The sequence below is a fragment of the Coloeus monedula genome (assembly GCF_965178545.1).
Source record: "Coloeus monedula genome assembly, chromosome: 18".
Lineage (NCBI taxonomy): Eukaryota > Metazoa > Chordata > Aves > Passeriformes > Corvidae > Coloeus > Coloeus monedula.
In genome coordinates, this window is record NC_138798.1 from 13,392,972 (window position 1) to 13,406,018 (window position 13,047).

Below are 13,047 nucleotides of genomic sequence, written 5' to 3' on the forward strand. Positions count from 1 at the left end.
ATCTGAAACGCATTCGGGCACTGTTGCTGCAATAGCAGATGCTCCTGCGGGTCGCCGGCCACATCACAGCCCGGCGGAGCGGGAACCGCACGTTCACATGGGAAGAAACAGTTCTTGTCCCAAGCGGCTCAAACTCCTAATTGGGGACCAACCGTGACAAATAAACAAGACAATGGGCTGGAGGCGAGACGAACGCAACCTCTGTCGCAGGACCCGGCTCCGAGAGCCGCCCCCGTGCCCAGCAGGGGACCTGGCACAGGCCCGCAAGAGCCAGGGGGAGGGCAGGGGCCAGGATCCGGACCCCCCGGCAGAGCCACTCTCTGTGTGACACCGCTGGAGCTCGGGGCTGGCTCGCGAGCAGGATGACACATCCCCAGTGGTCCCCCGAGACCCTTGTCGGCAGCTTTGCTCAGCAAGTGTTTAGTCTCATGGTGAGTGAGCTTTGTAGCGGGGTCAAACCCAGCCCTGCGGAGCTGCTGGAGAGGCCTCTCCTTGCTGCACCCCAGTTTGGGGCTGGCTGGGGAACCCTTGCACGGGGCTCAGGGGACCCTTCTCCGTCCGGGAGGGGATGCTTTGAGCTGCCTTGGAGCGATGGGCGGGACCAGCCCCGGGGTTCTGATAGCGGGGTTATCTCGGTACAGCTATCGCCCTCCAACAGAGGCTGGGGCACTTCCGCAGCCACGGCTGCGCTTGGCACGGATGGAGGAGCCTCGATAAAGTGCTCAGTGGCCTGACCAGCCCCTCAGCATGCAGAGCACCCGGTCATCAGTGTCCAAAAGGGAGTGAACACCCCGGCTCTTCCATTCCCGCTCTGTTCGGGTCTCATGGGATGTGGAATCTGCCTTGCAGACTGAGCCCAAAGCCCAAAATTCAGCAGGATCTGTGGGGTTGAAGCTGTTTGAGACATATTTGCTTAACAAGGCGCTTCAGATGGCCTGAACATCCATAATTCCTGGCCATGAGGGGAAAATCAGGGCTCAAGGGAAAGATCCCACCTAAGGAAAGGGAAGAGCACTTTTGGGATGAGGCAGAGGGCTGGCAAGAGTGAAGAGGTGGGAAGAAAAGCGTTTGGGAGCAAATCCCAAGCAGGCTCCCAAAAGAGCAGGCAACACTGGGAGAGACCCGCCAGGATGGTGGGGATGGTGGGGGTGGACCAGCCCTGGGAATAATCAGGAGCTGTGGCGTGTCCCCAGGGTCCCTGGAGCCAGGGCTGCAGAGTGGGCACACACCACTGAAGCCCCCGAGCCCCTCCTGCTGCTTCAGCTGGTGGCCCCTGGCCCTGCAGGGCACAGCGGGTTGTGCCACCTTTGGCTGCACATCAGCGCAGCTCCGGGGGAAGATGAACCCCTGCTGTCCCTTTTCCCACTAACTCAGAAACTGCAAAAGGAGTGGAGATTCCTGGAGAAACAGAGAAAAGGAAAGCAGAGATTTCTCTCGATATTAAGGGGATTGCCTGAGACCAATAGGTCTGTCCCTGCAGTGCTCACCTGCTCTTTGCTCTCCCACCCCAGGGAACAGCAGCACTCCCAGCCCAGTGGCACCAGAGGGGAAGAGGGGGACACTCCCAGCTAAAACTGGGGATGCCCCACCCTTTATTTCCCTGCTCAGGGCTTCACCCAGCCCCAGGTCCCCAGCAGGACCCCTCTTCTGGGGATCCCCAGCCCATGGCAGCAGCAAAGGCAGGGATTGGGCCCTGATGGACGCTTTGGGTGCTCCCATTGAACTTGGCTGCACCTCCCTCATCCAGCTGAGGTCACCATGAGGATGCCAAGCTTCCCCCCCGGTTTTCACTGCATCTGGGACAGGTTTTAGGGCCAGAACAGTTGACATGTTAATTTATTGCAGCAGAATGAAGCGCTACCCGGCCTGGGTCACGCTCCCCTCTCGTTTCCTAAGAAAACAAGGTGTGCGTGCAATCCCGCTGGGCAGGTGTGTGCGCGCCTGTGGCTGCCAACCAAATTTGACTAAGGGCCTGAGGCTCCAGAGATAGGAAGTTCCTACACGTCTTGTGAAGACAGGAGCAGGAGAGGAGCAAGCTCCAAATGAGGCCCCACGGCAGCAGCATGAGCCCAGCCCTTAAAAGCCACCAGAGATTCTCCTCCTGCGCAGCTGGGCACTGTGAGGCACAAACCTGCTCCTAGAAAGATTTCTGCTTGCTTTATTCCCGGCCTGGCATTTCCCACATGGGCTCTGCTGTTGGGGCAGGAAGGACAGCGATGGGTGGGCAAAGCCTGTCTCTTCCTGGCAGCCCTGGTGAGATGCCTGCCAGGCTCCGGGATGGGGTTTTCAATAAGGAAGCTGTGGTCACCCCACCTTGGTGTTGCCAAATTCTGCTGCCAAACACCCCCCCTTGGTGCTGCTGTGTGTCAGCCTGCTGTGGGGCAGCAATGGCTCTCTGAGGTGCTCATCACCTTGGGCTCACAGGTCACCCTGACACCTTTGGTCCCATCACCCCAGCACCACCAGTCACAATTATCCTGACATCACTGGCCCCCATCACCCTGACACACTGGTCCAAATCATCCCAGCAACCTCCAGCACCAATCCCCAGCACCCCAGTACCACAGGTCCCCATCAGCCCAGTACCCTGGGCCCCCACCAGTCCCCATCACTCCGGTGCCATGGGCCCCCATCACCCCAGCACCTCCAGTCCCCAGGGCACCAGGAGCTGCAGCCCCTCAGGATCAGGATTTACCACTCCCTAGGGACAAAGTGAAAGGCTCTCTCCTTTCCTAACCCCTCTGTAATTAATACTAAAGCTTCCTTTGCCCCCTCCTGCACGCCTGGGCAGAGTGGCCCGGCCCAGCTCCCGGTGCCGGCGGGGAGAGCTCCACAGCCCCGACCCCGGGCGCATCCACATCCTCGCTTGCTCGCCTTGCAGCCAAGCCCGGAAGGAAACAAGCCCCAGCTGTGCCTCTTCACAGTTACTGTGACCGGGCTCTTCCCCCAGAAGGTCTCGGCCGAGCAGCGGGAGGGACCTGCCCCGCCGTGCCGGAGCCGGGGCAGAACAAGCCGCACTTCGCGGATCGGAGGTGCAGGGTGCAACCGGCTCCTCGCTCCCCGCGCGGCAGCCCCGTCCTGCCACACCACGACCTGTGAAAAGCCGGGATAAGACAGGTCCCATCCCGCGTTCCCGGGGCTGGTTCCGCACAGGGCTATGTTTACATGTCCCCGTGCCGGCCCACATCTGTGTTTATGTGTGTGTTTCCGTACGGGTGCGTGTGGCTCCGTGTGTGTGGCGGGGTTTCTGGGTGTGTTCGGGTGTCTCTTCGCGTCGGGCTCTCAGTTAACCTCTTAGAAAATGAAAACAAGCCTGGAAGCCTGGCAGCTGTTCCCGAGCCCCGCTCCAGCGCCGCTTCCAGACAGACGGTAACCGCAGGTCTGATGACCGAGCACACACACTCTTCCCTTCGGGCCTTCTTAATTGCGCCGTCAGATATTCTGAAACAAAGGAAATTAAAGACTAAACTGATAGCAGTGAATATGTCACGGGAGCAACGGGAGGCAGGCGGCTCCCCGGGCGGCTGGGAACGGGCAGCAGGGAGGGAGAAGGGGATCGGGAGCCGCTGGAGCCGTGGGCAGGCGACCAGGCTCGGTCAGGGCTCTGCTGAAAGTTGGGTGGGCATTGGCAGCGCCGCTGACCCTGGGAGAGGCCTGGGAACTCTCCAGCACAGACAGGCTGGATGGCCACGTTGGATTTCTCATGGAAACTTGCGTAGGATCTTGCCAGGTCCCAGGATTTTTTTTTTTTTTTCCCTTGTCTTTGCCCAGATTTTCTCTAAGCGGCTCCTCTGATTCCCTCCAGCTGCCTGCACGCGAGCGCTGCAGCAAATGCCTGGAGAGAGGTGGGAGGAGAGATGCCACCCTCTCCCAGTGGGCACATGGCTTGGTGGCTTACGGCTGGAGGGGACCACTGGGCACAGGTCTGGTTACCTGCAAAGGTGTCGGCACCAGCATAGGGGCTGAGCTGGGTGGGGACCACCAAAATGGTGCTCGAGGATGGGATGGGAGAGCACTGGGAAGCAGAGCTGGTGCAGGCAGGCTTCAGAGCAGGGATGAGCAGGATCTGGCAGCAACTTTGGCAGGGACTGGCAGAACATGGGAACCACTTTTCCCACAGCCGCCAGCTCGTGGGATGAGGTGATCACATTGAGAAAGCCCTGACCCAGCACGGGAAACAGCCTGGCAGAGGGGCTGGAAAAGCCCAGCGTCTGCTTAGCCTGGAAAAGGTGGAGTGGGAGGTGCAGGGGATGTGGTGGAGCAGGGCAGAGCGATCTGTTGTCCGTCACTGGAGGGTGGGACAAGACACCCCGGGCTTTGACCACAGTGAGAGACATTCGGGAGAGATTTTCTTTCCTATGGGATCGCTGCCTGTGAAAGAGCCCCAGGAAGAGGCAGGACAGGGATGCAGAGCAGGCAGCTCACTCCCACGCAGGAGCTGCTCATCGCAGCATCTCCAAGCTTCACTCCCCAATTCCACAGACTTTCTCCCAACCTCAGCTTCCCAGCTGGGATGTGCAACCAGCTTGGCTGAAAGAAGATGGAAGCAACAGCAGCTTGGACACGGCCAGAATGAGGGGTTGAATTCAGGCAGCAGAAAGGCTTTGCTGGGCTAAATCCCTCCTGGAGCCAGAAGGGTTTTTGGCGTCCTCACAGCGGTGTCCAGCTTATTGTGGGAAAGCACTGAGCGCCGATCCCAGCGCTGGAGGCAGTGTCCCACGGCTCACAGGGAGCGCTGCAGAACCAAGGCACTTTTGGCTGAAAAACATCTTTCCATAACCACAGGGGAGGAGAGAGCCTGCTGGGCAGAAAACACAGTCAGGGCAGTTCCCTAGAAATATCCAAACACCTCCAAAAAATAACCTGAGGTAGCAACTGTCCCCAGCCCCGTGGTATCCCGTTTATATCTCCCAAATCCCCTGGCTCTCCCAGCTCTGCTATTCCGCTCTTCTGGCGCAATTCCTGCCAAGTTCCTTGGGTGCCGATCCAAAAGGCAGCTGGGTGTCCCTGCGGCACCCGCAGCCTTTTTGCTGATGGGCACTTTGCTGGGGCAGCTTCCCTTCCCGGGAGCCAGAGGGGAAGGAAGCGGGCCGGCGGGGCTGGCAGTGACCCGTGGCGCTGCCAGGAGTGGCTCGACGTGCGGCTGCCACTTCCGCTGCTCCGAATTGCGAAGCCGCTGCCTCGGGGCACTGCAAGCAGCTGGCAGGGAGGGACAGGCCAGGGCGCTCCATCCCAGCCTGAAATCCTGGCCCGTGGCCACCTGCCATTCCCGCCGGGATGTGTTGGGTACCAGAGGCAGGCGCAGCCCCGCGGGGTCAGCCCTCAGCTCCCCATGTCATGTGCTGGGAGAGAGCCAGCAGCTGGTGCTGGCACAGGGAACCTTCAGGTGCTCAGCCTTGCCTGGAGCCCAGGAATTTGGTCCAAGCATGGAGCACGGGGCAGCCCTGAGGAGCAGGGCAGGAGGGAGGCACTGTGTGGAATCTTGCAGTTCCCTGGAGCTTGAGCATCTCTCAGCCTCAGCTGCAGCTGCTTTTGGGGTCCATGCTGGGACCAGTGTTATTTAGTATCTTCATTAATTATGTAGAGGAAGGGATCGAGGGCACCCTCAGCAGGTTTGCAGATGACACCGAGCTGAGGGTACAGTGACACTCCCAACGGACAGGGCCATCCAGAGAGACCTGGGCAAGCTCAAGCAGAGATCCATGGGAATCTCATGTGGTTTAACAGGACCAAGTGCTGGTGCTGCAACCCCCAGGATCAATCCAGGCTGGGGATGAAGGGATTGAGAGCAGCCCCAGGGACAAGGACTCAGGGGGGCTGGTGGGGGAGGGCTGGCCATGGCCCAGCCATGGTCCCTCCATGTGCTGGGCTGATCCCTCAGTGTGGGCATCAGAGGAGGGGGGGATTCTGCCCCTCTGCCCCGCTCAGGTGAGACCCCACCTGCAGAGCTGCCCCAGCCCTGGGGCCTAGCACAGGAAGCACCTGGAGCTGCTGGAGGAGTCCAGAGGAGGCCACAGAGATGCTCTGAGGGCTGGAGCCCCTCTGCTGTGAGGAAAGGATGAGAGAATTGGGATTGTTCATCCTGGAAAAGAGAAAGCTTTGGGGTGACCTAATTGTGGCCTTGCAGTGCCTAAACAGAAGCTACAAGAAAGACTTTTACAAGGATGACAGGACAAGGGGGAAAGGCTTCCCACTGTCACAGGGCAGGGATAGGTGGGATACTGGGAAGGTGTGGCTGCCCCTGGATCCCTGGCAGTGTCCAAGGCCAGGCTGGACAGGGCTTGGAGCAGCCTGGGATAGTGGAAGATGACCCTGCCCATGGCAGGGGTGGAATAGGATGGGTCTTAAGGTCACTTTCAACCCAAACTTTTCTGTGATCCAATGTAAAGAGTGAAGGGGGCTGTTCCATGCTGGCCTCCCTTGATGCAGGACACAGCCAAGTCCCTGGATCCATGAGGATCCTTCCCGGCTGTGTGCCAAACTGGGAAGAGAATGGAGAGCGGCAAAAGGCAGCTTCTCTTTGAGTCTAGATGGGAGAGCACCAGGAATCAGAGCACCTTTGGCAACGGGAAACCCAAGGTCCTCCCCCACCTTTGTTCATTCATGTCCATGGGTGAGACATCCCGACATTCCAGGGAAATCCCTCCACTGCTCCCTGCCCCATCACGGAGCAGGCTGCGGCCCCGCAGTCCCACGCAAGCCAGATGTTCCCATATCTTCCTCCTTCTTCCCCAGGTGAGTCTCCGAGAAGGAACTTCCCACCAAGAACAGACTTGCCTTGCTCCCAGCAAAGGGAATCTGCACCCTCGCTTGGCTTAGGAATTCAGGTTACCCAGAAGGGATCCGGCTTTCTCCGTAAGCTCCTGCCTGGCGAGGGGCAGCTGCCGTGCCTGGCCTCCTCTTCCTCCCAGCCCATGCAGGTGAGGGAGTGCCTGGCAAAGAGCTCCTGCTTTCCTGAGCAAAGGAATGTTCCTTGGCTGCGGGAGCAGCAGTAGGAGAGCAGGTGGGCTCCCAGGAATGAAGTGTTTTTCCCTCCTGCCTTGGCTTGAGGAGGCCAGTGCTGCCCTCACTGTGTCCTGGAAGCAGAGGCTGGAGCCAGGCAAATTTTATCACCTTCCTTCACCTGTTGTCTTCTTCAGAAAATACCACAGATAAGGCTCAAAAATCAGTCCCCCAAATGCAGTGTGGCTCCTGAGTGTCCTCACACAAATGCACCTGAGTCAGCTTTTTCAGCAGAAAACCAAATTTCAGAGAAACTGGAAATAGGCACCAAAACCATCTGAACATGACCCAAACTCAGCCCCCCAATGATTCCCATCTCATTCCATCTTTGCTCCACTGTCATACATCAAACCATCTTCTCTCGCATCCACCCTGTGAGCCTGCCCGAGGCGCACTGTGCTCACCCAGGGAGTCCATACACAGCTCCCAGGAATGCTGCACACGCCGCAGGATTCACGGGGATCAGTGCTAATCTCGCTAAACCCAAAGAAAGTGACTCTTTGTTTCTCAAAAAATCTGCACAAATACTGAAATCAGCAAAATCCTCATCCTTCCTGCACCACTGAGCGATGGCTAAACATTACTCTAGATCAAAGGAAGACGGATCAGACCTAAAGCCCATCCAGCCCATCTCTGCCTCCGGCAGTAACTCCCAACAGATGCTCCAGAGGATAGTGCAAAGCCTCCTCAGTGCACAGACACAAAATAATGTCCCCGAGCAGGACTTCTGATCATCCCCCACAAGGGCACAGGAGCAAGGCCAGTGGCTTTGCTGGTCAAGACCAGTGGGATGCACGTGGGATCCACACCAGCTTGTTCAAAGAGCATGCTAGGGAAGATGTCCCTGTGCAGATAATGGAGAGAGAGATGAAAGGCTTCCTTCAGTGATTCAAAAGGAGAGTTTGTCTCCACTCTGAATCACCCTGGGAAAGAGCTGATCTCTCTTCAACCAAATACGGAGTTTAGGGCCGTTGGCCTTCAGCTGGAGCTCTCAAACACCTCAAATTGGAGTGGGTGCATCAACAGAAAGGGTTTCAGCTTCAGCAACGTTCCTCTATATGCACCTTTTTTTGATGCCTCCCTCAAACACCAATGTCACCACTAAGGTGCAGATCACAGGAGAAAGCAAGATGGCACCCAGCAGAGCACTGAATTTAGGGAAAATTAATTTCCCAAAGCCTTGCTTCAAAAAGCTCTCCAGGAATGTTCCAGACTAACAAAGGAAATTCCTCATAGAAATCTACACAGCATCAGAAACTGCAGAGAAGCCTCTGCTGAGAGCACCTTGAGGAACTGAGCTCTGCCAAATCACTCCTGGCGGAGTTGTGACCTCAGGAGAGTCACTTCCATTTTGAATTTCAGCTTCTCCCTCTTTACAGTGGACATAAAGGTCATACGATTGTAGAATAGTTTAGGTTGGAAGGGACCTTAAAACCCACCCTGTTCCACCCCCTGCCATGGGCAGGGACACCTCCCACTGTCCCAGGCTGCTCCAAACCCCAATGTCCAGCCTGGCCTTGGACACTGCCAGGGATCCAGGGGCAGCCCCAGCTGCTCTGGGCACCCTGTGCCAGGGCCTGCCCACCCTCCCAGGGAACAATTCCTTCCCAATATCCCATCCAGCCCTGCCCTCTGGCACTGGGAAGCCATTCCCTGTGTCCTGTCGCTCCCTACATGAGATGTTCAACCTCCTTTGCAAAGCACCCTATGACCTGTGGATGCAATAGGTGCTGATGGATTCATGGAATTACTAAAGGCAAGCAGAGGAAATACCAGCTGAAAAAGCCAAGCTTGCCCACAGGCAGCGCTTCCTGCCACAGTGATGCACACGGGGCTGGTGATGACACCAGCAGAGCCCCTGTGACGTAACACATCCAACGCCCTGGAGCTCCCGGCAGCTCCGTGCGATCCCAGCACGTCTGAACAGGAGCCACGGCGTGCGCGGTCCCACACGGCGTCCTCAGCCCGGCAACGCGAGCGACGAGGCGCTCGTGGGGTGACTTCAAAGGCGCCCTGACATCAGCAAAGGCACCGGCACGGCCGCAGGTCTGGCCAGGCCCACGCGCCGAGCTCCTCCTGGAGCGATTATCAAAGCGCTTGAGTCACGGAGCCGCACTGACCCTTACTGAGCGCTGCCTTTGTCCGGCGTGGAAGGATGCCCAGGCGGACACATCTGACTCTCACATCTCGCTCTCCTTCCGAACAGAGCTTCTTACACAGCACGCTCTGTTGCTGGGCTATAGGGAATTTTTGTCCTGGTTTTCTTGACGTGATCCTTTTCAGACAGAAAATCCTGACTCATGAAGCCGTGACGTTGAATGTACTGCTGTGTAAGGCCTGACACAATGAGACACTTGGCACCCGCTTGCTCCGAGCCCAGCCAAGGGGAATATATGCTTTTTTGAGAACTGAATATCCTAATTTTTCACTTTTAAGGAATAGGGAAGCCTTAGCAATGCTGTAGCAACGAGGGTCACCCAAACACAGTCAATGTCTCCCACTGGATAATTAAAAAAGCGAGATGAAAAAAAGAATGGTTTTTCCCTTTTCTTTTGCAATCAGTGGCCAAATATGCTGCTGCTCTTCCGGAATGAGCAGCTGCCAATTCCAGAGGAGAAAATCTCTTGTAGCCAAGTAGCTCAGCTCTTACATTCTCTCCAACAGCCTGGGAAAAAAGAAAGGCGGCCAACCAGTCGGCTAAATAATTTTTGGAAATAAGTAGGTAATGGCCCTCCAACAAAGCACTGCCATGGCAAGTTTACTTGCAGGCTTTTTTTAAAGCAGAAAATTGACACATCCATGTCAAATCCTTGGATCTCCTTTGCAGAAATGCTGTGAGTTGATTGTGGGTCAGATTTCCAAGTCACCAAAAGCTTTAAAGAACATAAAGCTTCCCCCAAATTAACACATGAAGTGAAGTATCTTTGGATGAGCCCATCTGGTCTTAGCTAAAATGTACAGAAATACTGGGAGCTGGGGCTTTTTTTGGATATTCCTGCTCCAAAGCTTCCAGTTCAACTCTCTGTGCAGCACTTTGAAAATAGATAGAACACAGTGTCAGGCAACCGGCCTGAGTCCTTTTTTATTTCAGTGGAATTCCAGTGCTTCGGCAGGGATAGCAGGTAACAACCACCAGGAATGGGAAATATTTGATTGTGTACAGGCAACTCGGCTGTGCCCGGATGTTCTGCTTGCCAGCATCCTCCAGGTGCTGAAGCATGCACTGATTTGCCGTGCAGTAACACCAAATTGTTTCCGGGGAGTTTTCGTGCTGTGCTACAGGCTCTGGCTCCCCTTGAACTTGGTCAACGTGGAGGTTTGTGCCAAAACAAGAGGTCCTTGTCCCTGCCCCATGGATAATTCCCCTTCCACCCTCGTCAACTGTTGGCAACGGGGGGAGTCAGGTCAGGAAAAGGTTCTGGATGAAATCTAACCCCACCCACGGGAAGTTGATCCAAGCTTTCAGGAGAACACACAGGTAATGCCACGGCTGTAACTACCTGTGCTGTCCCTTCCCAGCCCTTTGCTCAGGGGACACAGCTGGGAGTCACCAGAGCCCTGCTGCTGTGGGATTGTGTGCTCCAGGAGGAATGAACAATGGCAAGGAATTACCTTCACTGGATAAGGTCCAGTCTTGAGTTAATGGCAGGGAAGATGCCAGCACTGGAAGATGGGGATTAACTCTTCTGCTCTGCTCAGGTGAGACCCCACCTGCAGAGCTGCCTCCAGCTCAGGAGTCCCAGCACAAGGAGAGCATGGAGCTGCTGATGCCAGTCCGGAGAAAATTATGGGCCTGCTCCAAGGCTGGAGCCACTCTGCTCTGGAGCCAGGCTGGGAGAGCTGGGGGTGCTCACCTGGAGAGGAGAAGGCTCCAGGGAGAGCTCAGAGCTCCTTCCAGGGCCTAAAGGGGCTCCAGGAGAGCTGGAGAGGGACTGGGGACAAGGCATGGAGGGACAGGACACAGGGAATGGCTTCCCAGTGCCAGAGGGCAGGACTGGAGGGGATTTTGGGAAGGAATTGTTCCCTGGGAGGGTGGGGAGGCCCTGGCACAGGGTGCCCAGAGCAGCTGTGGCTGCCCCTGGATCTCTGGCAGTGCCCAAGGCCAGGCTGGACATTGGGGCTTGGAGCAGCCTGGGACAGTGGAAGGTGTCCCTGCCATGGCAGGGGTGGAACAGGGTGAGCTTTAAGGTCCCTTTCCCCGAAAACCATTCTGTGACTCTGTGCCTGGAGAGCTGTAGCAGAGAACAGCTGGAGATGTGTGAGCAGAGTTCAGCGTGTTTTTGCATGTCAGTTTTTGCATGTAAACAGAGCTCCTTCACTCTGAAATTATCGGTCATTAATGGAGCTGCATCCTGCAATGCTGTTTCAATAACACTGAGGAAGCACTTGGAAACATCCAACAGATCAAAGCCCTGTAACAAAGCTCCTGCAAGGGCCCCTGAGATGGTTCCTGCCCCAAAGGCCAGCACTCCCTACGTGGGTGAAGAGTGGGAGGGAGGGAGTCCTTCCCTAAATTGCTGAATGCCCCCACACTGCAGGGTCTCCCGCATCCCAGTGCTGCTCCTCACCCACAGGCACATGCAGCTTTTTCTGGCTAGAGTGAACTTCTAAGGAAAAGTATTCAGGGACAAAAAGCAACTGTCCCCATGATTCTCCTACAAGGCCCCGACCCCCGGCTGCGCCTCGACCACCTGCTCAGGCTGACATTCACGGAGCTGAGGTTGGCAAAGGCTTGGGCACTTTCTAGCCAACTCCAAATGCCAGTTTTGTTTTCTAGAGACACCATTTCCCTGTGTTTTAGACAGTCTTACCCTCTGTTACTGAAAAAAAGGTCTGTGTGTGATTCAAGGTCAATCTACTGCACAAAGGACTTGGTTTCCTGTTATCAAGCCCAGACTTTCATCAGAGTAAACATCCCCTCACTGCACGTCCTGTAGAGAAACACAAGTACCATGAACAGAATATAGCATGACATGCTTGGAAAAGAAACCAGTACCTTGTATTTGCCTCCCACATCCCCCTTCTCGCTCTGGTGTTTGCTCAAAGCTCTTCAGGGCAGGGCTGGGTGCTTTTCTTATAAACAGCCATGAACCTTCCTGAAGGATGGTAAATCATAGAATTATGGAATGGTTTCGATGGGAAGGGGTCTTAAAGACCACACAGTTCCACCCCCTGCCATGGGCAGGGACACCTTCCACTATCCCAGGCTGCTCCAAGCCCCGTCCAACCTGGCCTTGGGCACTGCCAGGGATGTGAGTGTTGAATCCACTGATCACAGCCAGAGTATTTGCATTCCCATTTTTCCACTGTAAAGCCAACTCCACAGCCAGGTATTCACAGCATCAGCCAATCGATCCTGCGTTAGAACAGTAGGTCATTGATGCTCCGGGAAATGCCAAGCAGGCCCGTCTGGCACATGGATACCCAGGGCGGCGTTTCCTATGGAAAACTGTGAGCCTTCGGAATCTCAGCCTCCGCTTAAAGGAAAGATCGACATGCCAACCAGACTTAAATTAGCCTTGGAAACTGATTCTGGAAAATGTGCCAGCTCAGATGCAAATCCCTCTTACTTACCTCGTGATGGCAACAAAAGCCTGGTGAAATTTTACTCATGCATTAACAGAAAAGGCCTTGCCCGGTGACACACGTGGGTGGGATTCCAGCAGGGTGACATTATGCATTTGGCACGAGGTCCTTGGCCCCCAAGAATGGCAGCCCTGTGGCATGACAAACGCAGGCCACAGCCACATACTTTACCTGCTGACTCAAGAGGAAGAATGCAGAACCTACAAAAATTAAACTTCCAGCCAAAATCCCGAGATGGTAATCTCACAGAACAGCCCTGGGGTAAAAGATTAATGATTAGAATTACACTCAGGAAAACACTGGCTGATTTCTAAACACCTTCAGAGCAAGGTATAGCCAAGACATTCCACTGGGGTCACTTCCTAAATCCACTGGAGGGAAAACATGAGTGCTCAGCTCACTGGGACAGTGATTTTTGTTTCACCACCATGGATAGAGCCCCTCCATGCTCTGTTAAAA